At 42.4% G+C, this 26,813-nt stretch overlaps 1 protein-coding gene across 1 annotated transcript in view; it reads left to right on the top strand.

The window, feature by feature from the left end:
• Positions 1–8,259: 8,259 nt before the first annotated feature.
• Positions 8,260–26,813, top strand: part of TMEM100 (transmembrane protein 100) — a 58,760-nt gene continuing 40,206 nt past the window's right edge. The window contains exon 1 of the mRNA XM_040330687.1: positions 8,260–8,554. The gene's annotated coding sequence lies outside the window, so the exon portion shown is untranslated. The remainder of the gene's footprint in view (positions 8,555–26,813) is intronic.

Below are 26,813 nucleotides of genomic sequence, written 5' to 3'. Positions count from 1 at the left end.
TCTCGTCGAGCTCCTCGGCGGCTCCATCGAGCCAAAACTGTACAGACGACAGAGTTTCTCGGCAGAATCCGGGTTTTGACCGAGTTTCTCGGTGAATTCTGCCGAGAAACTCTGTCGTGTGTACGGGGCCTTATACCACTAAACGTGGCTAAAACCCTATTAAACAGATTAAGGTAGATGTGCCTAACTATAGGCGGGCGTATCGCATCTCATATACACTACGCCGCCGTAAGTTAGAGAGGCAAGTACAGTATTCACAAAGAACTTGCGTCCTAAGTTACGGCGGCGTAGTGTAAATGGGCCGGCGTAAGCGTGCGTAATTCAAAGCAGGCTGTAGTGGGTGTGTTGTATGGTAATGACTCGTGACCCCACGTAAATGACGCGCCTAACGAACGGCGCATGCGCCGTCCGTGGACGTATCCCAGTGCGCATGCTCAAAATCACATCGCAAATAGTCAATGCTTTCGACGTTAACGTAACCCATGCCCAGCCCCATTCTGAATCGGCTTACGCAAACGACGTAAACGACGTGAAATTCGACGGCTGTTCCGACATCCATACTTAACATTGGCTGCGCCATCTTTTTGGTGGTTTATCTTTACGTCTGCAAAACGCCTTACGTAAACAGCGTAGCTTACTGCGACGGGCGTACGTACGTTCGTGAATAGGCGTATCTTGCTCATTTACATATTCTCGGCGTAAATCGACGTGCACGCCCCTAGCGGCCAGCGTAAATATGCAGCTAAGATACGACGGCGTAGGAGACTTACTCCGGTTGTATCTTAGCAACAGAGAAGCGTATCTCAATTTGAGCATACGCTTAAAGATACGACGGCGCGGATTCGGACTTACGACGGTGTATCTACTGATACGCCATTGTAAGTCTTTGTGAATCTGCCTATATGTGTGCATGGACACCTAGGCTAATGCCGCGTACACACGACCGTTATTCATATCATGGAAAAAAACAACCTTTTATCTTGACGTGATTCCTCTCAAGCCTGCCTTGCATACACACGATTGTGAAAAAAAATGCTGTACAACACGTACAACAACATGTACGACGGCACTATAAAGGGGAAGTTCCATTCGAATGGCACCACCCTTTTGGCTGCTTTTGCTGATTTTGTGTTACCATGTGTTAGTAAAAATTTGGTGAGAGGCAAATCGCGCTTTTTAGTCTTCGTGCTTTTCAGTCTGTTACAGCGTGACGAATGTGCTATCTCCATTACAAACGCTACTTTTACCAAAACGAGCGCTCCCGTCTCATAACTTGCTTCTGAGCATGCACGTTTTTTTTCCCCTCGTTGAAGCGTATGCGCGACCGTTTTTCCCGACGAGAAATAGAACAATGTGAAAAACAACGAGAAAAAATAGAGCAGGTTCTATTCTCGTCGAGAAAAATGCTCTGGAGCCTACACAGGACGGTTTTTCACGACCAATTAAATTTTTTTTTTTTCTCGTCGTGAAAAACGAGAAAGTTTAGAGGCAAAAAATAAAAAAAATACCAGATGCCCCTAGGAGCAGCTGTACAAAACGCCCAGTGTGCATCAGGCCGTAGTGATCGCCCTCCCACGACCAAGCCGACAAACAGCTTAGCCCACCCCTGCCGGTGTTTAGATAAAAATGTAAACAGTGCAAAGCGGTTGTCACGCTTAGTGCGATGAGCTGCGGAATGTCAGTCCGTTCCAGCTTGGAACACCTGTCGGCCGTCAGATCCCCATTTGTCAGCACGGGCGGCAGTTATTGTTTCTGACAGAGCTCATATTTTCAGAAGAAACCTTATTTTCCCACTGCTGGCCGGGCAGGAGAGGCATGATCAGACGTCATCACAGAGGAAGCATGGGCGGAAGTGGCCTGAATGTTTTCCTGGAGAGAGGAGTTAGCAAGTTAATAAAAAGAGCGAGTGAAAGGAAAGAGAAGGGATTAGCAAGCAGACGAAAACATTACACAGACACGTACAGTAGCTGGACTTGCCCGCAGCAGATGTCCTACTGTATTTAGAATGCACTGTGCCCGTCTGGATTGCTGCTAAGCCCAAGTTCAGCATTGCTCCCGACTGTCCCTCATTTGGAAGGACTGTCCCTTCTTTCAAAGAAATCGATCTCTCCTTCCTTATTTCTGCAGTTGTCCCACTTTATTTAATATGTATACCTCTATAAAAAAATGATTATACTGCACTTCTAATTATTATTTTTCTTTTAACCACTTGCTTACTGGGCACATATACCCCCCCCCCCCCTGCCCAGGTGAAATTTCAGCTTCCGGCACTGCGTCGCTTTAACTGACAATTGCGCGGTCGTGCGACGTGGCTCCCAAACAAAATTGACGTCCTTTTTTCCCCACAAGTAGAGCTTTCTTTTGGTGGTATTTGATCGCCTGTGCGGTTTTTATTTTTTGCGCTATAAACAAAAAAGAGAGACAATTTTGAAAAAAAATACAATATTTTTTACTTGTTGCTTTAATAAATAGCCCAATTTAAAAAAAAAAAAAAAAAAAATGTTTAGGCCGATACGTATTCTACATATTTTTGGTAAAAAAAAAAAAAAATCGCAATAAGTGACTGGTTTGCGCAAAAGTTATAGCGCCTACAAAATAGGGGACAGAATTGTTTTTTATATTTATATTTTATATATTTTTTTTTACTAGTAATGGCGGCGATCTGCGATTTTTATTGGGACGGCGACATTATGGCGGACACATCGGACACATTTTTGGCGCCATTCACATTTATACTGCGATCAGTGCTATAAATATGCACTAATTACTGTATAAATGTGACTGGCATTGAAGGGGTTAACACTAGGGGGTGAGGAAGGGGTTAAATGTGTTCCCTGGGTGTGTTCTAACTGTAGGTGGAGGGGGGTGACTGGGGGAGGTGACCGATCTATGTCTCTATGTACAAGGGACACAGATCGGTCTCCTCTCCAGAGACAGGACGCTGTCTCTGTATGAGCCGGCAATGAGAGATGATCTCAAATGTTTACATTTGAGATCATCTCTCATTGGCCGCACAGATCGCATAGCAAACGGCCACTCTGATTGGCCGTTTGCCGCGATCTGTGATTGGCTGTGTCCAAGGGACAAGGCCAACACAGAGTTTCCCCGCTGCGCGCTAGGGAGCGCGCGCGGGGAACGCCAAAAGGGGCGGACGTCAATTGACGTCCAGTTGTTTTTTTTAGGTCCGCGCTGTAGCCATCATTCGGCTATAGCGCGGGCCTCAGGTGGTTAAAGTAGAGTGTAAAAGAAAAGTAGTGGTGAACAAAAATGCATAACGTGATTCTAAAAGCAAATTTTTTTTTAAACTATTACCGATCAGCCGCAGATCATTATACCGTGGCAGGTTGGCACTGCTGGGCGAATCGCCGTAGGTGTACGTCAGTAGCTTCAAAGTGGATGTAAACCTGAAGTTGTTTATTTTTTTTATGTCACAATGTACAGTAGAAGATTTCCTATCATCTGTGGCCAGTCTTGCCACACAGAGTTAATCCAGCTCTGAGCAATCCTCTTTTATTGTTCAGGATATAAAACGGATTTAAAGAGAAAAACCTTAGTCCGTTCCGCCCCCTTTCTGTTAGTGACAGGTTATTTACATATCTCACACACTAGCCTGGAGACAGGCATTATTTTTTAATTCCCACCCCCACTCCTTTTCTGAAGTCATGTGGTTACTTTTCTGGATTTTGACTGGATTTTAGTGATCATAGCAAAATTCAGTGTCAGGGTTGTGTAGAGGAGGGCGGGGAATCTAGTGACATCACGACTCCACCCACCGAGCTCCAGACAACAGACCCACCCACAGAATCTGGAGTTTTTCAGTTCTTGTAACAGACAGAGGGGAGACATGTGACAGGTAAGGATACATGCAGGAGGCATCTATATCCTTATAGATCAGCACTATGGCAGTAGTTCAGAAAGGATGAGAGGGGTTTACATCCACTTTTAAAGCGACCCCTGACACCTCACCTTTGAGACAGATAAAGGAATTTATATTCCATTTCTTTTCTCTGTAGCCTCAATCGCACTATACAGTAGATGAATGAACAGGACACAGAGGATTCCTGTAAACACAGTTTACTATGCTCAGTTATGGATGGACACAGGAGCGATTGGAACTGACCACTCGCTATGTCTTATTCAGAAAAGGAAGGGGCCGTTTAATGACATATTTGCCAGTCTCCTCCCCCACCCTCCATCCACCTGTGTGCCCGCAGCAGCCAGTGGTAGAGGGTGGCCGACAGCGCTTCAGGAGAGCGAAGGGGGGCCTGGGCACACAAGGGGGAATCAGATTTGGGCAACCCAGGGAGGGGGATCAGTGTGGCAGGACTGGAGGACAATTACAGAACAATGCACTGTGTCTCTCCCTCCAGCAGCTGTGGGAGGGAGAGTGGGAGAAACCGGCTTTCAGCTGCTGGAGGTAGAGACGCAGACACAGTGCATTGTTCTGTAGTTGTCCTCCCACACTGATTCCCCTGCTGTCTGGGCCCCATTGTGTGCCTGGGCCCCCTAGAGGAGGCCCTGTAATACCCCCCTATCTGCAGCCCTGGGTTCAGGTGTATTTATTTAATCTCTGAATCCCATAAATAACAAAGACAACAAACCAACACGCCTTGGGGTCTAGAAGGAAACAAATCTAGTTGATAATGCTGTGAAAACCACAAATCAAAATGATCAGACGATCTATTCTAGACTGTACATAGGCAGCTGCATTTATGTGCACATCTTAATTTTACCTTCAAATGTAGTGTTGCTCACGAATATTCGCATTGCGAATATTCGTTACGAATATGGCATATTCGAATATTCGCGAATAACTCGAATTTCGCGGCCAATATTCGCTATTCCGAATATTTGTATTTTTTCAATTTTATTTTTAAAACAGATCCCATCCTAGTGATCTCCATCGACGTCTAAAAGCATTGCTGGTATGATTAGAGACCCTGGGCCGAGTAGCTAAGCTGAGGCGATCCTTTTATGTTGCCGAATATTCGCAATCGCGAATATTCGATTTTCGAATATTCGCGAATACTTTCTCCGCCCTTCTTTTGCATCAGAGCCAATCAGAGTTCTCCTACCACAGTTGTCATGGGAGAGAGTGGAGTGTTTCTGTGCGTTTTTCCAGTGTATCACATCTTCAAGAATTTTCCATCTTTTGTCCCGTGTCATCATCATTTGCATTTCACCTCTTTAATGAGAATAATAACTGTTTAACATAAAGACATTTAAGAGATGTCAACGTAAACGGTTTACTTGTATTTTCCAAATCTATGGTTATTCAATATTTATTAAACTAATCAATATACAAATTGGTCAAAGTAAACCCTCAAATCTATATAATAATGCATTTATTTTATTAATACCTTGTTAGTTGCAGGGTCCATTACGTAAAACCACACTTTTTCCAAAGGGCAGGTGAAATTGAATGTTTCAAAATTTCGCAAATCAATTTCGCATTCGCATTCGCATTAGCGAAATTTCACAATCAGTTTCGCATTCGCATTAGCGAAATTTCGCAAAAAATTATTTTTGATAAAATATCACGAATATTCGATTTTAGCGAATATTTCACGAATATTCAGCTATATATTCGTGATATATCGCGAAATCGAATATGGCGTATTCCGCTCAACACTATTCAAAAGTCAATGCTTTACCCCTTCCATCTTCTAAACCAGTCTTTCTCAACCAGGGTTCAATCGAACCATTGGGTTTCTTAAGAGGAAGCATAGTTATGGTCACAGCATCACTGGACAGAACCAGTGGACTAATGCCCCGTACACACGGTCGGATTTTTCGACTGAAAAACCTTGGATGTTTTTTCCGACGGACATAATAAGGACTGTAGGTTTGTTTGTAAGTGGAATTTGTGTGTAAGTCGGAACACTGCTTGTAAGATTAACTTACGCCTGTGCATGGATGTGGGATGTTCCAGGCGCTTCTGGGGCTCTTCTGGCCATGCAGTATATGTAGTACTGCAGTGTGGGATGTGGCAAGATAGCTGCTCGAATGTGGCAAGATAGCTGCTTGGAGGTATCCAGGACCAGCGTGGAGACCGTTCGTAAATAGGAGACATTCGTAACTCGGGTGTTCATAACTCAGGGACTGCCTGTATATCATATTTGCTTGTTTTAAACGTATTTGTTTTTTTTTTTACATTTCTTTAGTTACTTTCTGGTTCCCATGCCTATGCAAATGATGTCATACATACATCCCAGAAGTCTTCAGGAGGGGAGGAGAGCTTTCTCAGCTAAGCAAATTCCAGTAAGTATATGCTACATGAATCCTCTACCCTTACTCCAGATGGCCACGGCTAGAAATGCTAAAGGGTGATTTTCAAAAAGAGTTCTCAAAAAAAATAAAGCATTGAGACATGGATGAATGGAAGAGTTTGCTTGGAATATTAAAAATAAATTAAATAGCATTTTTGGTTTGTGGTGCTCAGATGTGTAGTTCCACTTTAACACTTATCCATGGCCTGGGTCAGCCACTAACTCAGTAAAGCCTCGTACACACGATAGGTTAACCAGAGGACAACGGTCTGAAGGACTGTTTTCATCGGTCAAAACCGATCGTGTGTGGGCCCCATAGGTTATTTAACCTTAAGTAAAAAAAAGCCAACTTGCTTTAAAATTAACCTATGGATTGGTAACTGATAGGTCAAAACCGATCGTTAGTAGGCACGACCATCGGTTAAAAACCCACGCATGCTCAGAATCAAGTCGACGCATGCTTGGAAGCATTGAACTTCGTTTTTTCAGCATGTCGTTGTGTTTTACGTCCCCCCTTTCTGACACGATCGGTTATTTAACCTATGGTGTGTAGGCGTGACGAACCATCAGTCAGCTTCATCGGTTAACCTAGGACAACGGTCCTTCAGACCGTTGTCCTCTGGTTAACCCAGGGTTTGACAAATTTGCTTGGAATCTAGGAGCCAGCTAAAAAAGTTAGGAGCCAGAAAACGCACCCCGTCCTGACGAGCTTGCGCGCAGAAGCGAACACATACGTGAGCAGCGCCCGCACATGTAAACGGTGTTCAAACCACACATGTGAGGTATCGCCGCGATTGGTAGAGCGAGAGCAATAATTCTAGCCCTAGTCCTCCTCTGTAACTCAAAACATGCAACCTGTAGGTTTTTTTAAACGTCGCCTATGAAGATTTTAAAGGGTAAAAGTTTGTTGGCATTCCACGAGTGGACGCAATTTTGGGTATGAATTTACTCGGCGTAACATTATCTTTCATAATATTAAAAAAAATGGGGATAACTTTACTGTTGTCTTATTTTTTAATTAAAAAAAGTGTGATTTTTTCCCAAAAAAGTGCGCTTGTAAGACCGCTGCGCAAATACGACGTGACAGAAAGTATTGCAACGATCGCCATTTTATTCTCTAGGGTGTTAAGATAAAAAAATATATATATAATGTTTGGGGGTTCTAATTAGAGGGAAGAAGATGGCAGTGAAAATAGTGAAAAATCTTGAAAAATTACATTAGAATTGCTGTTTAACTTGTAATGCTTAACTTGTAATACCAACAGCCACCACCAGATGGCGCCAGCTCACACATCTGGTGGTAATAACTTGTAATACCAACGGCTCACCACCAGATGGCGCCAGCTCACCAACATTTTTTTTTTTTGCCCACCTTCCAAGCCAAGTCGCCAGGACACCATTTCTAGTCGCCATGGCGACCTGGCGCCCGGGATTTGTCGAGCCCTGGGTTAACCTGTGTACGGGGCTTAAGGCCAACATATTACAACCTGCAGGTCAAATTCAAGTACTTAAGTTGATTGCCTATAAAAATACATTTACTGACATACTGTCTTTGTGAATATAGAGCTGCATGTACTTGTGTATTTTCTATCTGCCTGAAATAAAGCTTTAACCTTTATATTTGGATTGAGAACAAACAGTAGTCTCCATTGACCTGGCAACACCCATGCTTTATTACAGATTAATTACATAGGAGGAAGCCCCCCTCTAGGGACAACAATAAGATCTTCCTGTGCAGTTGAATTAACTAAACAACTAGGAGACGTGGAGACCAGTCTGTTTTTTCCAGGAAAAAAAATATCTCCTCAAACGGTAAGGTGAGGGCATGAATAGTCTGTCCTGCCATCTCTTCAAGGGCTTGATTTGGAAGACAAACAATGGAGTTCACATCTCAATTTGGTTTGGCAAATCCCCTCCGTTTCCCACTCCACACCCTAGAGCCATCAAAGACATGCAAGTGGATGAAGTCTGGCTTCCAAACGTTTCCTTTTTCAGGGCTGATGTTACTTCCAGCTCTACTGATGTTTAGAGAGGTGAGGGAGCAGTGACATATTCCTTTCCTGCAATCACTACTTTTCGTATGATTCACTAGACAACATAGAAGCTGCACAAGCTCTGCCGAAAAGAACACAGGGAAAGCGGTTGGGCTTCACGTCGTACATAATCCTCCTAGAACACATAGGAAAATAAGACGTTTCTTGGATCAAGGCTTCAGATCTGTGCCAACATGCCAGACGGGGATGTTCTGTAGCTGAATAATCAGTGTAAGACCAATACTTCTCAAGGTACTGTACTATAAGATTTACCAAAATGTTTGTGTTGTAAAAGAGTTGCCATAGAAATGCCATAGAAATGCTACCAAAATTATGGGCTGCTCTTTCATGTTTGCATTGACATGCGATTGGGACCTACCATGTTGTTCTTCCCAACTTGGGTGGTGATTTACAAAGTAAAAGCAATAATGGGCACTCAAATGCACAAATATTTTAAAGCTCAATGTATGATAATGAATGATTCTGATGCTTGTAAGCACTTGATTGCCTTTTCTGGGACTGCCCAATTGTTAGAAGCGTTCAGATTGGGTGTGTCACTTTGCTGTCATTTTAGGCACTGGCCCTGCTGCAAATTATCTCACCATTTTGGCTAACATTTTGAAGTAGCAGATTTATACAGAATTCGCTGTTTATTATATAGAACACAGAGGGGGTTATTCACTAAAAGCAAATCAACTTTGCACTACAAGTGCAAACTGCAAGTGCAAAGTGCGCTTGAATTTCAGATCTACCCCTCAGATTTACAGCGACTGCACTTCCAAGTGCACTTTCAAGTGCAATTTCAAGTGCACTTGTAGTGCAAAGTGGATTTGCTTCCATAAATAACCCCCAGAGTGAACACAGTGATTGTTTTGTACCCAAAATTAATATTTTTATTATTGGTGAAATGTATTGGGCTCGGTCAGTCAGTGATAGCTTCTTAATGTTCAGGACTCCAAGCTAAGGGATCTGCCTGTGATCCATTCCCTTTGATCCCATTTATGCGTTCCAATATATTTGATCCTATTCCTATGATCCATTATGGCCTCAGCTTAGAGTTTTATGGATTTACATACAGATTAGGAGGTTTCTACTCCATCTCCTACATTCTCTGTGATATAAAACTATATACTGTATATACAGTTGTGCTCATGAGTTTACATACCCTGGCAGAATTTATGATTTCTTGGCCATTTTTAGTAAGCTTTGCTTTGCATTGTTCGTTAAGCAATAAAATAAAACTGATTAATACGTCTGGGAATCCATTCAAGTAGCAGATTTAAATACATTTTTTACGGACCTTTGGCCTTGGCTGATTTGCAATTCTGTCACTGCCATGATTAATGTGGGTATAACTTCCCCCTTCTTACATCACATCGATTAATTCATTACTACTTGAAAGTCCTTGCTGTATTGCGATCTCTTGTTACTTTTTATTTCTCTTATGTTACTTTTAATTCATTACTACTTGAAAGTCCTTGCTGTATTGCGATCTCTTGTTACTTTTTATTTCTCTTATGTTACTTTTTTTGTATACCCGTCCTTTATGGAAGGCTCAAATGCATACTGTAATTGGAGAAGACATGTGTTTGTTCTTTTGCTTTTCAATTTCTATTCAATAAATAACTTATCGCAAAGACCTTCGGGGAAAAAAAAAGTTGACTCCATGATGGTATCATCCAGTGCTCTAATGGAGATTTTTTTTTAGAATTTTGTAGAAATGTTTGAGCACCAATCTAACCTTGCATGGCCAACTTTACACTCCAGTCTGAGCACCTCAACGGCCGTCGGCCAACAGAGAAGCATTTGTGTTGAATATTCTCTGTATAAGTGCCCATAAGGAGCAACAAACATTTATGCAAAGAGGTCTTATTGTTTTTGGGAATCTCTAAAGTTAATGGCCCGGATTCACAGACAGCGGCGCACATTTATGCCGCCGTAGCGTATCTCCTGTACGCTACGCTGATGCAGCGCAGAGAGGCAAGCATGGAATTCACAAAGCACTTGCTCCCAAAACTGTGCTAGGTTTCCTAGGCGTAAGCCGGCGTAGGTGGAAGTGGGCGTGAGTCATGCAAATGAGGCGTGACCCCATGCAAATGATGGGCCAAGTGCCAGACAGATACGTATTATGAACGACGCATGCGCCGTCCCATGGACGCATCCCAGTGCGCATGCTCACAAATACGTCGGAACAACTGCCTAAGATACGCCAGATCACTGCCTACGGCGTGAACGTAACCTACGCCTAGTCATATTCACGGCCAACGTAAACTACGTAAAATACGTCGGCTTGTGTTCCCTGGTGCAGACCTTTGCATGTCTGCTGCTGAGTTACACCTCCTTTATGGGGCTTAACTTTACGCCAGACGTACGACTTACGCGCACATCGCGTAGCCTGCATCGGGCGCACGTATGATCGTAAATCGCCGTATCTCCCTCATTTGCATATTTTAATAGAAAATCAATGGGAGCGCCAAATGCGTCCAGCGTAAATATGCGCCCACTCTACGCCGGCGTAGGCAAGTTACGTCGGTGGAATGAAGCCTGTTTTTAGGCGTATCTTAGTTTTGTGGGCCCAGCGCACAGATGCGACGGCGCATAGTTGCACTTACGCGGCGTATCTCGAGATACGTCGGCGCAAGTGCTTTGTGAATCCGAGCCAATGTTTTTAAATCTAGCTGTCCTATTTTATGACTTTGAAAATGAAAAGAAATACATTTTGTGGGTAGGATGACTATGGGGCAGATCCACAAATATCGGGCGTAACTTAACTTTTCCCATTTAAAGGGGTGGTTCCCCCTAAAACACATTGCTAACAATAGATTCCTAAGACCCGTTACACTGCGGGTAGGCTGGCTTTTTTTTTTTTTTTTTTTAGTACATACCGATATCTCCCCGTCTCGTTCCTTGTCGGTGGGCGTTCCTAGTTGATTGACGTTCCTCGGAGGGGCGCGTACGTGACGTCACGACTTTCCGAAAGAAGCCGAACGTCGCTGCGCATGCGCCGTATAGAGCCGACTCTATACGGCGCATGCGCAGCGACGTTCGGCTTCTTTCGGAAAGTCGTGACGTCACGTACGCGCCCCTCCGAGGAACGTCAATCAACTAGGAACGCCCACCGACAAGGAACGAGACGGGGAGATATCGGTATGTACTAAAAAAAAAAAAAAAAAAAGCCAGCCTACCCGCAGTGTAACGGGTCTTAGGAATCTATTGTTAGAAATTAGTTTTAGGGGGAACCACCGCTTTAAGTTACACTGCCGCAAATTGTCCAAGTTAGTGCCCGATCCACAAAGCACTTACCTTGAAATTTGCGGCGGTGTAACTTAAATGTGTCCGGCGCAAGGCGTGCCGAATCTAATGGGGCGAGTCCCATTTAAATTAGGCGCGCTCCCACGCCGGACGTACTGCGCATGCTCCGTCGGGTAACTTACCCGACGTGCATTGTGCTAACAGACGTCGCTCCGACGTCATTTGCTTAGACGGTAACGTAAATGGCGTCCAGCGCCATTCACAGACGTCTTACGCAAACGACGTAGAGTTTGAATTTTCGACGCGGAAACGACGGCCATACTTAATAGGGCTTAGTCAAATAGGACTTAGTCAAATAGCCCTATTTTTACACGGCGTAACTCGACGTAAACGACGTAGATTTAGAGTGACGGGCCCGTCGGAGCGTTTGTGGATCGCCGTAAGTGTTCATTTGCATATTCTACGCCGGCCGCAATGGCCTCGCCACCTAGCGGCCGGCCTAGAATTGCATCCTTAAGATCTGACAGTGTAATTCAATTACACATGTCGGATCTTCTGTCTATCTCTTGGAAACTGATTCTGTGGATCAGTTCCATAGATAGAAACAGGGATACGACGGCGTATCTCTTTTGAGGATATGGCCCTATATGTGTAACACATGGAGTAGTCTTATAATCCAGGAAATGATCAACAGCCACCTGGGATCTCAACCTCAGTCTCTTTGTATCTGTCATGTTAAGTCTTTCAACATACTTTGAGCCTGAAAAGCATTAATGTTAGATGACATTTTCTAATATGCTGGCTGGAACCTAAACGGGTTACACCCTTTGTCTTGTTGTGAGTAAAAAGGTTGCTGTAGATGTTTGGCCAATCTAGCTACATAGATGGGCGTTTTAGGAAATAATGTGTGCTTTGTGACGCCTTAAAGATGACCTTATATGTATAAACAGTTCTTAAAATTTAGATTTGATGTCAATTTAAAACAAAACGCAATCCCCTCTTGATAAACAGTATGGTTTTCAAAGCTTTTAGTAAACTGCCAATTTATATTTTCTGTTCTGTTGAAATTGTTTTTTTTTTTTTTTTTTTGTCTACAACACCCTTTCTAAAATTGATTTTTTAAATTGATGGGCAGCCAACCACTTCTTATTAGAAGTTAATTGTTTACATTTTATTAATGGTTAACCTCCCTGGCGGTATGATTCTTTCAGAAAAAAGGTGCTGAAAGCGGTGCCATTATTTGCAAGGAAATTTGGCGTTTTATATTGTAGGTCTGTAATTTTTAGAAATAACTCACTTAAAGGGTCACTAAAGGAATTTTTTTTTTTTGCTGAAATGACTGTTTACAGGGCATAGAGACATAATAGTTAACTGATTCCTTTTAAAAATGATTAAAAATAGATAAAAAAAACAATCATATAATGTGCCTGCAGTGTAGTTTCGTTTTTGCTGTTGTTTCCTGGTTCTCTGATGTACAGAGAGCCACTAGAGGGCAGTCAGCCAATAGAGAGCAGTGATACTTTGTCTAAAACTCCTCAGCACCAATCCAGTTTAGTTTTACTCACACCTCCTTGATTAGTGACCACCGTGAGAAATCTCCCAGTACTGTGGTCATCAGGAAACAGGCAACCAGGAAGTGTCCAGAACAGAGAGGATTTACAGCAACATGAAAGCAAAAACGAACAATGAGGACATGAAACCAGGACTGCAGCAAGGTAAAGGAAGCTATTTAGCTAAAAAAAAAAATTCCTTTAGTGACCCTTTAAATCTGACCAAACAAGATTCTAATAGGCATCCCGGGTATGACATTTTTTTAAAAACAAAATTATAAATTATAATATAATAAATAATTATAAATAATTATAACAAGTAATAATATAATTATAATAAAAATGATTCAATAATGTAATCAAATCAAAATCACTGAAATTTGCTCAGTTGCAGAATTGTCGCTGTCATTTTTTTATTTTTTTATGACGAATTTCCCCACAAATCACTACCGCACAATTCTGCAAGTGATTATAATTTATTATCGCTGTTTTCTAGCTGCTCTAAAACTATTTTTGACATAAAGGGACACTTTTGGCTGCTATGGACAATCTACAGTTTGCAGGCAGAAAGAACAGTTTTTATTATATAAAAGTACATGTAGGGCACTGGGCAGACCACTAGGGACAAGGGGGGGTGTGTATTTTTTACATACAGTACTGTAATCTATAAGATTACAGTATACTGTATGTAATGTGTTTGTTTACCTTTTTGAATTTGGCGCCGTTCTCCGCTCCCGTGCGTCGTAACGTCGCAGGGAACGGAGATCGGCGTCACACAGAGGCACTGTGTGAATCGAGCGAGGTCCCGCTCGCTCACACAGCGCGGTGGCATCGCTAGATCCAGGGACAAGGTAAGTAAACACTCCCTGTGGATCCAGCGAGGCGAGCCCGAGTCTGACTCGGGGTTACCGCTCGCAGCAGGAAAATCTAACCCCGAGTCAGACTCGGGAATACCGCCAGGGGGGTTAAGGTAGAAGTCCAGGCTATTCCTAATTATGCCTAAACCTGCTCCCACCTCCCAACCAACTTCTATCCTAACTACCCTGTAGAACAGGAGTCCTCAAACTACGGCCCGCGGAGGACTTTTAACCGGCCCACCCCAACGCCGGTTACACTGCAGGTTGTAACACAGTGATACCCAAATGACTATCCACATACACCTCATAGCAAATGCAGGACTCTTTCACTGGTAATGACCTAAAGCCACCCGTCTCTTCCCTTTCACCAACGCCACTGAGTCAGTTCAGCCTTTCTCATTTCTACATAAACAATAGCTGTATTTTGGCACAAACAACGGGCTATAATTTTCCTTTCAGAAAGTATGATTATTTCCTTGGTAAAATCACATTTCCACTAAATAATGCTTATTTCATGTCACGTATCATGGAATAAATTCTTCCAGCTATTAGACCACAAAGCCCGTGAATGAGTCAGCCAGCTTCCTACATTGTTCAGACGAATAAAAGGAAAGAAAAGCTTTTAAAGATGTAATTCAAGCATTATAAATGTATCTTCTTATTAGTGTCCATAAGAAGGGTATTGAAGCAGACTAATAGCGTTAAGTGTTTTTACAGTAATAATCATTTCGCATGATGTAGAGATAATAAAAGATGGCAAAAAAATATTTTCCTTTAATAAGGTTAATTTCACACCCCTCCCTGGCTTGTGTAGCATTTATATATACACTAGAATACCAAAAGTATTGGGACGCCTGCCTTTACGCGCACATGAACATTAACCACTTAACCCCCGGACCATATTGCTGGTCAAAGACCAGAGCACTTTTTGCGATTTGGGACTGCATCGCTTTAACTGACAATTGCGCGGTCGTGCGACGTGGCTCCCAAACAAAATTGGCGTCCTTTTTCCCCCACAAATAGAGCTTTCTTTTGGTGGTATTTGATCACCTCTGCGTTTTTTTGTTTTTGCGCTATAAACAAAAATAGAGCGACAATTTTGAAAACAATTAATATTTTTTACTTTTTGCTATAATAAATATCCCCCAAAAATATATAAAAAAATGTTTTTTCCTCAGTTTAGGCCGAGACGTATTCTTCTACATATTTTTCATTAAAAAAATCGCAATAAGCGTTTATTGATTGGTTTGCGCAAAAGTTATAGCGTTTACAATATAGGGGGTATTTTTATGGCATTTTTATTAATATTTTTTTTTACTAGTAATGGCGGAGATCAGCGTTTTTTTTTCGGTACTGCGACATTATGGCGGACACTTCGGACACTTTTGACAAATTTTTGGGACCATTGGCATTTTTATAGCGATCAGTGCTATAAAAATGCATTGGATTACTATAAAAAATGCCACTGGCAGTGAAGGGGTTAACACTAGGGGGCGGGGAAGGGGTTAAGTATGTTCCCTGGGTGTGTTCTAACTGTAAGGGGGGGTGGCCTCACTAGGGGAAACACTGATCTTCTGTTCATACATTGTATGAACAGAAGATCAGCTTTTCTCTCCCTGACAGGACCGAGAGCTGTGTGTTTACACACACAGCTCCCGGTCCCCGCTCTGTAACGAGCGATCGCGTGTGCGCGGCTGCGAGAGCCGACAATATATTACATGCTTATATTACATGCTCTTGCGCAGGGGAGCCGACCTGCCGCCGTAAAACTGCGGCAGCTGGTCGGCAAGAGGTTAATGGCACCCCAGTCTTAGTCCTTGGGGTTCAATATTGAGTTGGCTCTCCCTTTGCTGCTATAACAGCTTCAACTCTTCTGGGAAGGCCGTCCACAAGGTTTAGGAGTGTCTATGGGAATGTTTGACCATTCTTCCAGAAGAGCGTTTGTGAGGTCAGGCACTGATGTGGAAGAGAAGGCCTGGCTCACAGTCTCCACTCTAATTGATTTCAAAGGTGTTCAATCCGGTTGAGGTCAGTCAAGTTCCTCCACCCCAAACTCACTCATCTTTGTCTTTTTTCACCTTGCTTTGTGCACTGGTGCGCAGTCATGTTGGAACAGGAAGGGGCCATCCCCAAACTGTTCCCACAAAGTTGGGAGCATGAAATTGTCCAAAATGTCTTGGTATACTGACGTCTTAAGAGTTCCCTTCACTGGAACTAAGGGGCCAAGCCCAACCCCTGAAAAACAACCCCCACACCATAATCCCCCCTCCACCAAATGATTTGGTTATATTGTTATATTCTTTCAATTCTATTGTTTGTTCTGTTCTATTCTTTTCTATTATATTCTCTTATTTTCTGTTCTATTATTTTCTATTCTATTATTTTCTATTATTTTCTATTCTATTCAAATTTATTCTATTTCAAATTTGGAATTTCAGAAGATGGTTGTATTCTTTATAGTCTATTATATTGTTTTTCTATTCTATTCTATTCTAGTCTATTCTATTATTTTATATTCTATTTTGTTCTTTTCTATTCTATTCTATTACATTTCAAATGTATTCTATTCAAATTTTGGGAAATGGTTATATTATTTCTATTCTATTCTACAGATTTTAAATGTATGTACATGTTTTTATTGCCATTACTTGACTGTGTTTTGGTTAAAAAATATATCAGATACGTTTCCTTGTGAGACATACAAAACTACATTAAAAATGTTGTATTAACTAAATAATATCTATTTTTTGCTGCAATAGAAAGCCCCCCGGGGTAAATTTCCTTTCTCTTCTGCAACAATTTGGGGGTGTGCAGCACTTTGCCCACTTTTCAGTATCGCTTTTTCTTTGCTAACTTTAAATTCTATTCTATTCTTTGAATTGTATTCTATTGTATTGTTTTTTTCTATTCTATTCTATTCTTTTATATTATATTCAATTTTTTATTCTATTATTTTCTATTGAAATTTGAATATTAGATGATAGTTATATTCTTTATATTTTTTCTATTCTTTAATTTTCTATTCTATTATTTTATTTCCTATTCTCTTCTGTTTTACGCTATTTTATATTCTATTCCTTTATTTTATTTTTCTATTTTTTCCTATTCTATTCCTTTATTTTCTATTCTATTCTATTCTCTTTAGAAATTCGAATTCAATGTGAAAACTATTTGAATTCAAAAAAGTATTTGAATTCGATTTGAAAAGTTACTTACGTTATTTTGGATTTGTTTAAACTCATTACTATTGTAATTCAGAAATCCGAATTCCCGAATAACAAAAAAATGTGTCCGAATTTAAATTCTGAACAAAACGAACCGCACGTGTCTAATATTTAGTTTGTTTTACTAAATGGTACTGTATAGTGCTTACGTTTTTCAAAATAGCATTATAGCTGGGTAATGATGTCACTGTCAGAGACTTCTCAGTAGACATGTGCACAACAAAAAATTACACTTTTTTTTGTTTCGTTTCGTCTCGTTCCGTAGATTCATAAGACGCAACTTTTCCTATTCGGACCCGTTCGTATTTTCGTAACAGTTTTGTTTTCGTTTATACTGAATGATTCGTAATTCTGTCTAATTTATTTTCGTTGATTAGAAATTCGTAATTTTGTTAGATAATAATTTTCGTTCAATGGATTTGTAATTTTGTACTTTCGTAAATACATCGCAACGCGCGGCTAATCCATATTAAGATAGACTTTCTCTTAAGCCCCGTACACACAGTCGGACTTTTTGCCAACAAACTTCAAAATGAGCGTTTTCCAAAGAATCCGACCGTGTGTACGCTCTATCGGACAAACTTTTTCGGTTTCAAAAGTCCGGCCAACTCCCTTCGGACAAAAATCCACGGAAAAGTTTGTTTGAAGTCCGATCGTGTGTACGAGGCTTTACACTGTGACTCAGCACAAAAGAGATAAGCTGATTGGCTAAGATATTAAGTAATCACTCACTAACTACACTGCCCAGTGTCCAATCGAAAGAATGAGTGAGTGAGAGAGAAACTTATATAGCGCAACACATGCCAACTGAATTGCCTCTGGGCGCTTAGTATCCTTTCCCTACTGTACTTTTGCCCTCAGAAAAGATGGGTTTTGAGTTTTTTTCTGAAGGCCAGGTGATTCACCTCCAACCGGATGCTGGTTGGTAGAGCGTTCCATAGTCTAGGTCCTTGGATCCCAAATCTTCGTTCTCCTTTGGACTTGTATCTGGCTTTGGGTATCTAGAGTAGATTTTGGTTGGTGGATCGCAGAATGTGATTGGGGTTGTGACATTTTAATTTTTCGCATAGATATTGGGGGGCATTTCCTTGAACTTATGTGTCAGAAAGAGTGCCTTAAAAGTGATTCTGTCTTTTACTGGCAACCAATGAAGGGATCTCAGTGAAGGTGAGATGGATTCCCATGTTTTTTGCCCAGTCACGAGTCGAGCGGCCGTATTTTGAACGACTTGCAGACGAGTGATTTGGTATTTTGGGAGTCCGAATGATATGAGTACACAAATTTACAAACAGACAAAGAAACGGATTTACAAAACACACACATGAAAATACGAACATACAAATGAAAATACGAACAGACAAAGGATTTAAAATACGGAATGCAAATCGTTCGTTATAGATGTCATTTTTGTTCTTTTGCTGTTTCGGTGTTTAGTTTTTCAGTAAGATTGTCCAATCATACGTTCGTTATTTTGCTTATTCGTAATCTTCGTATTTTGGTTCTTTCAGCTTTTCGGATGTTCGATTTGAATCGAATGTACGAATACTAACAAATTCATACGAAAATCCATTTGTTACGAACAGGAACGCACATGTCTACTTCACAGTGAAATTGTGGGTTTGAGTACTCCTGGTGCGTCAGAGGGGTTGAGGTATTTGGGAAGGTCAAGGCCATCAACAAAGGACCCAACTAGCGGCTGCTGAAAACGGGTCACTGAACGAACTGCACTCCTGTGACCCACAAACCAGCTTTGGCTGTACTTCTCATTTAATATGCTGTTGTCAAGTGCAACCCCTGTGTTCCTTGAAATCAGCATAAAAAAAGAGAACACAAAAAGCCGATCTGTCCTGTTACAAGCAACGCAGGACTTTACACAGCTGTAGAAGCAAAAATGAAATATCAACATCACAACATCGGCATGAGGCATGATTAAAGGCAATTTATATTTCCTGAGTTAAAAATAAACACATCTCAAAAACACCAAGATCAGAGGATGACCCGATGATCCCAAAGTGCTTCATAGCCAGGAACGATCAGAGCCATGTTCTGTGTCTGAGAACCTAGCGAGGAGAAGGAACGCATTGTACAGCCCTCAGCTTGTGCCTGGTGACAAAGCTTAGCTGTTCTAACAAAAATGTTCATGATCTTTAAAGAGAAATATTTATAAATAAACAAAAATAGGTACAGAATGATTTTTTTTTTTAAGTATACACACGCCTGATGATTAAAATCTCATGTACGTTTTAACACGATAATGTAATTTTAAAAGATTCTCAATGTTTATAAATTTTCAGCTTTCAATAAAAAAAATACTTGGTAATCCTGCCAAGAAGGTCTTCAGACACTGCCTGTTATAGGGTGGCAACGCTGTGCCCCTGTCTCCGAAATGTAGATCTGCACGATTCTGGCCAAAATGAGAATCATGATTTTTTTGCTTAGAATGTAGATCACGATTCTCTCACGATTCTCACGGCGTAAAATCTTTTACTTTTATACAAAAAAAAAAAATGGGTTAACTTTACTGGCTAGTTTTTTTTTAGAATTAAAAAAAAAATGCATTTAAAAAGACTGCTGCGCAAATACAGTGCAACATAAAATATTGCAGCAATCGCCATTTTATTCTCTAGGGTCTCTACTAATTAATTATATAATGTTTGGGGGTTCTAAGTAATTTTCTAGCAAAAAAATAATGATTTTAACTTGAAAAGAGCTGTCAGAAAAAGGTTTGGTGTTTAAGTGGTTAAACGTTCCTAACTTACATACAGAAGTTTATTCCTTTGATGTACAAGTCAATGTGATACAATGTTTAGACTTAACTTTCCACTGATAAAGAATGTTTTCAAAACTTGGCAGGCTGCCCAGACTTTGACTTTTGGCTGAGAGCAGACAGGAAATTCTTTGCATACCAAAGTGCAGAGAGAAAATTCATTCCATGTCAAAGATCGTGAAACCCTGTGTCAAGAATCGCAACGGGAAAAAGATCGCGATTACAATTCTTGACGATTAATCGTGCAGCTCTACCGAAATGCGTTCCCGTCTTGTCACCTTCCCACACGTGCTTCTAATGCCTTGTCCACACGGCCAGACTTTCCGAGAAAAAGCGTCCGACAGGCTCGGAAAGTCCGGCCGTGTGTAGCCTCCAGCGGACTTTTTTTGTTGGAAGTCCGACGGACCTTAGATAGAGAACCTGTTCTCTTTCTTTCCGTCGGACTTCCGACGGACTCACGGCGGACTTTTGCACAGGCAAAAGTCCGACCGTGTGTACAAGGCATAAAAGACACTACGCACATTACACAGACATAGTCATAGAAAATTCACCCTGAGAAATGCCATGAGGACATTGTTGGAGTGCATGTAGAGTGGAAGTGACTCCGGGAGATTACTACATTGAGATGTCCCCATCCTCACATCACATTATTCAGCACCGGTTGACATCACACATTTTGCACTAACCCCCCCCCCCCTTATCTAAGGCCTGGGTTTATTATACTAATTACCATACTTACCCTTTTTACCCGACAAGTAGGTCCATCCATACTCACGCGTGCCCCATGGTCGCCATACGGGACCCTGTGTGGTGGCACCCGCCTCATTCGTCTGTGGGGTTTTCTAGGTGAGCAGCTGAGCCCTTTGTTCCCCAACTTATGCTCTGTAAAAGTTTTTCAATGTATAACTGTTTGACTGTTTGTCATTTTAATTTTAGACATGCTTCTGATGAAGCGGCTAAAGCCGCGAAACTAGTCAAGATATTGTCATGACTCCCAACCCACTATCCTTCTCCCCCTCCTGGGCATTACCATACTGGTGTTGCGTTTCTTTACTGATGCTGTATTTAATATAAAAAAAATTATATTTATAATTGTTTTTGTACATTTTATATGTATGTTACCAGTACCGCGATAGTCCAACAATGGCCCACCCCCCCTTTTTTTTGGCTCTCTGGTTTGGGGACCTCAGAACCAATTTCTCTATGTCCAAAGGATAAAACAAAAACGGAGAACATTTGTATTTTGTTGAATTTTAGATACTAAGCACACACTGTTTCATTTACATTATCCATTATCTATCTGTATATGGATGATGAGACCGTAATTAAGGTTGTAGAAATACCCCTGTGGGGGTTGCAGATGACTTGGTTCCCCACTCCTACAGAGCCAAGCAAATAGCATTTTCCAGCTTTTATCCAAAAACAAGGAGCAGCCTTTAAGCTTGTTTTTTTATGTTTTATTAGGGGTAATAACTTGAACTGGAATGCCCAACTTGATAGCAACAAAATCCTCCCAGGCCAGCACCCGAGCTCCAGCCCGAGGCAGAGTACCCTGCCAGACTAAGGGGTTCACCTCAAGGGCCACCAACAGTCCCCTCAACACTTCATCTCCATCTTCCACCCGACTCCCCTGGCCAGCATGACTCATCTATACTTAAAGGGGTTGTAAGGGTTAAAAAAAGTTTTTGTTAAATAACAAACATGTCATACTTACCTCCACTGTGTAGTTCATTTTGCACAGAGTTACCCCGATCCCTATCTTCTGGGGTCCCTCGGCAGCTGTCTCGGCTCCTCCCCGCAAGAGTTAACCCCCTTCTTGGAAGCGCTCTCCCAAGGGGATTAGCCTGGGGGCGCGCTCTGGTGTAAAACAGTGATGCCCATAGCCGCCAAGTGTATCACTCTGCCGGCGCGCCGCGTCATTGATTTAATTGACAGCAGCGGGAGCCAATGGCTGCTGGCTGCTATCAATCTCCAATGAAGAGTCACCTCACGCTGGGGTAAAGCATCACGGGATCGCGCCCACTGAGTTTTGTGGCTCAGGCTGGGGGGCCCGAGAGTGCAAGGTGTTTTTTCACCTTAATGCCTAGGTGCATTAAGGTGAAAAAACACAAAGCTTTACAACCCCTTTAAGGGCTTAACCCCATCATGCCAGGCCCACTGCCTGCAGATTGGCCAAGTTCCCCTGAGTATGCAGAACAACCTTCCTAGCCTCCACCCTCCAGTTTCCAGAACATTCTCCAACTTACCAGATCCAGGGGGAGGGACCAGGGAGCTGCCTGTTTGAGTCACCCAGCCTTAAAGCGGATGTGCCATGGGAACAAAATATTAAAAGCCAGCAGCTACAAATACTGCAGCTGCTGACTTTTAATATTAGGACACTTACCTGTCCTGGAGTCCAGCGCCGATCGCAGCAGAGCATGAGCGATCGCTCGTCACTCTGCTGCTCCCCCCGCCATCCACGCTGAGGGAACCAGGAAGTGAAGCGCTGCGGCTTCACTGCCCGGTTCCCTACGGCGCATGCGCGAGTCGCGCTGCGCCCGCCGATTGGCTCACACGCTGTGTGCTGGGAGCCGAGTGTTCCCAGCACACAACGGGCGACAGACGGGATGCCCGTCTTTTGCCCGATACCTGTCTTTAGACAGGTATCTGCACCCCCCTCCCCCCTGAAAGGTGTCAAATGTGACACCGGAGGGGGGGAGGGTTCCGATCAGCGGGACTCCACTTTAGGGTGGAGAACCGCTTTAACCTAAAGTATACACATGACCCAATTAAGACTCACAAGGTAAGAATGAGTCAACATAACTTTTAGCACACTAGAGGGTACTACATGTTAAAGCGGAGCTCCACCAATGAAAACTTTTTTTTTTTAAATGCTGAAAAAAAAAATTCTTTTTTTTTTATATATACCTGAGTGCCTGTTGCTAGGCAGATCGTCTTAATCTGCCACTTCCCGATCCACGGTCCGTCTTCATTCTTCTGTTCCTCGACTGCCTCCTGTGGAATGGTGGAGCGATATCTTCTGGGACATTGTGTGTGTCCAAGGAGACATCATCCATTCACGGCGTGCCGCGTGGCTCGCGCATGCGCAGTAGGGAATCGGGCGGTGAAGCCGCAAAGGCTTCACTTCCTGATTCCCTGACCGAGGATGGCGGCAGGGCAGCCGAGACCCAAGCGTTTGCTCGGCTTCGGCTACCGTCATCGCGGGCACCCTAGACAGGTAAGTCTCCTTAGTAAAGGTCAGCAGCTACAGTGTTAGTAGCTGCTGACTTTTTTTTCACCAGACCTCCGCTTTAATAAAAAAAATCTAAGTATATTCTTTCCTAATCAATATACAGTTGTGACATGACCCAGCTCTTTTCCAGCCTGGCTGCAGGGAAACATAAGCAGGAGGAGCTTCTAGTCCTCTGCTGCTGGTGACATGTTAAAAAAAAACAGCCTTTGGAATACAGAGTAAAAATAAATAATTAATATCAATAAACTCTTTAAAATTATCCTACCATATATATTTTTGAAAGCTCATCTTGATACATTTTCGCAATAACATGGTGTGGGCAGATTTATGCCAGTCACAGCCTGTGTCACAGGCTGTCTGTGTCTTATGCCCTGTACACACGATAGGTTAGTCTGATGAAAACGGTCTGATGGATTTTTCCATTAGTTATCTGATGAAGCTGACGGATGATCCGTCGTGCCTACACACCATCAGTTAAAAAAACGATCGTGTCAGAACGCGGTGACGTAAAACACAACGACGTACTGAAAAAAATGAAGTTCAATGCTTCCAAGCATGCGTCGACTTGATTCTGAGCATGCGTGGATTTTTAACAGATGGACGTACCCACAGACAATCGTTTTTTTTCTATAGGTTTTTTATCCATCAGATAATTTTAAAACAAGTTCCTATTTTTTTAACCTATGGATAAATAACCGATGGGGCCCAAACACGATCGGTTTGGTCTGATGAAAACGGTCCATCAGACCGTTTTCATCAGACTAACCTATCGTGTGTACGCAGCATTAGAACAACATGGAGGTGAAACCTCCATCAATCAAGATGTAATATCCTGCCCCCATTGTGTTTAGCTGGTTAGTGGGGATATGGGAGGAATGAGCTGTCAATTACCACTTTATATATGACCACATGCGTGACTCTATAGTCACATGGGCTGCTCAGATGTGATTGGAAGGAAATGCTCAGGGTAGAAATACACTGAAAACTGAGCATGTGCATTAGCTGCTAACACTGCTCTGCTAAAATTTAAAATAATATTAAAAATAGAAAAAAGAGGAAGGTGTGTTAAAGCAGGAGTACCTCCCTTTTGGGAGTCAAGTTCGGCTTTGAGCAGCTGCATGTTAGTATTCAGGTGGATGGTCGAAGGGCAGTGCAACCGCCACCTGGTTTTACCATCCCAAGACCGCATGTATGAACAAAACCTAAATGTCTTTCAGTTACATCTACTTTAATGGTCAGAAATAATCAGAGCCATGTTCTGTGTATGGGAAATTAGCAAAGTTAAAGGAGTTGTAAATAAAAAAAAATTTTTTTTGCTGAAATGACTGTTTACAGGGTATAGAGACATAATAGTTAACTGATTCCTTTTAAAAACAAGATTAAAAATAGATAAAAATCAATCATATAATGTACCTGTAATTTCTAGTTTCGTTTTTGCATGTTTCCTGCTTCTCTGCTGTACAGAGCATATAGAGCCAATACAGGGCAGTGATGGTTTGGAAACGAAACTGATTGGTGCTGAGAGGTTTTAGACACACAGGCCCAGATTCTCGTAGATGGGCGTAAAACTCTGCGGGCGTAACGTATCTCATTTACGTTACGCCGCCGCAAGTTTTACAGGCAAGTGCTTTATTCACAAAGAACTTGCCTGTAAAGTTGCGGCGGCGTAGCGTAAATCACCCGGCGCAAGCCCTCCTAATTCAAATTAGCCAGGTAGGGGGCGTGGAGCATTTAAATTAAGCGCGTTCACGCGCCGAACGTACTGCGCATGCGCCGTCCGGAAAATATCCCAGGGTGCATTGCTCCAAATGACGTCGCAAGGACGTCATTGGTTTCGACGTGAACGTAAATGGCGTCCAGCCCCATTCACGGACGACTTACGCAAACAACGTAAATGTATAAATTTCGACGTGGGAACGACGGCCATACTTGACATTGGTTGCCCCTCATATAGCAGGGGCAACTTTACGCCGCGCAAACCTAACGTAAACGTCGTAACTTCACTGCGTCGACCGCGCGTACGTTCGGGAATTCGCGTATCTAGCTAATTTGCATACTCAACGGGGAAAACGACGGAGGCGACACCTAGCGGCAAAAAAAAATTTGCATTTAAGATCCGACAGTGTAAGAGCCTTACGCCTGTCCGATCTAATGGATATCTATGCATAACTGATTCTAAGAATCAGTCGCATAGATACGACGGCCCAGATTAGGACTTACAACGGCGTACATGGCGTTGCGCCGTCGTAAGCCCTTTGAGAATCTGGGCCACAGTAATCACACCTCCTTGTTTAGTGGCCACAGAGAGAAAGCTCCCAGTACTGTGGTCATCAGGAAACAGACAACAAGGAAGTGTGGAGATCAGAGAAGAATTACAGCAACTTGAGAGCAAAAACGAACAATAAGGACATGAAAACAGCACTGCATTAAGGTAAAGGAAGCTATTAAGATAAAAAAAAAAAAAATTCTTTACAAACCCTTTAAGGCTTTTCAAGGCTGGGCCTGTGCCTAGTAATGTAGCTTAACTGTTCTTAGAAAAATCTTCATGTTTATGAAAGAGAATTATTACTACATGCACAGAGAATTGGTACAGAATGAGTGCCTTAATGAAAATGTTATGTTGTATGATAACAACCTCTATTTTCAGCTTTCCTCATGCTCAGTCCCAAGACTTGGCTTGCATATCCGTGAACATAATGAGAAAAAAATAAAAAATAAATTGGCAGCAGATTTTGGTAGTTCTTTCAATTTTCTGAGAAAATATAATGTTCCCAGGTTTAATTTGTTGTGTTCTAGTCTTTCTGGATGTGGATAGCACTGCTTGCATTTTGAAACTGCAAGAGGGTAATAGGTCTATAATTTTTTTTTACTACAAGATGTATTTGTCTCAGAGGTCTACTATAGACTACAGAGAAAGTTCGAAAATCTATCGGCATTGTATTGCTGTTGGTGATACCATTGTAGAGATTCCCACTCATCTGTCCATCCCCATGTCACAGAGACAAGAAATTAGGGGAATGTTAATGAGACAGGTAGATTCTAAAGAGTTTTTTTTTTTTCCATGCCTGCTTTACAAGAAAAAAATAATTATACATAGGGCTTAGAAGGTGCCACTCACAAATGTCCTTTAAGCATATTGGGGAGAATTCAATAAAGCTGCTTCGCCACTTTTTCTGGCATAATTGGCTCTTGTCAGTGGTGGAACTACCAGGGTCAGAAGGTTCACACTTGCGACTGGGCCCTGGCATTCCGCCACTGGGGGTTGCTGGCCGCAGGGCTCTGAGCTGAGAGCGTCTCTCTTTCATACAGCCTAGAGCCTACACTGACAGTACCCCCTCCCTCCTCCCTGGAATGGATGGAAGAGGAGAGAGCCGATCTGCTCCTTTTCCTCCAGCCCCTCTCCTCCCTCCCCTTTGGATGGTAGTGGGGAGGGGTCAGGTGTTCGATCGCTCCATTCTCAGTGTAGAGGCGGTGGGGGACAGATGCAGCTTCGACCGATGAAGGGCCCCCCTGACCCCCTCCCCGCGACCGATGCTGCATCCACCTAGGTAAGTACGATGGGGAAACCCCCCCCCTCCCCATACTTGTCTTTTAAATACACAAAGCATGTGTATTCTCCCTTGAATCTC

This window comes from Rana temporaria, chromosome 12, assembly GCF_905171775.1.
Source record: "Rana temporaria chromosome 12, aRanTem1.1, whole genome shotgun sequence".
Taxonomy (NCBI): Eukaryota; Metazoa; Chordata; class Amphibia; order Anura; family Ranidae; genus Rana; species Rana temporaria.
This window is presented reverse-complemented; position numbering and strand designations above follow the sequence as displayed.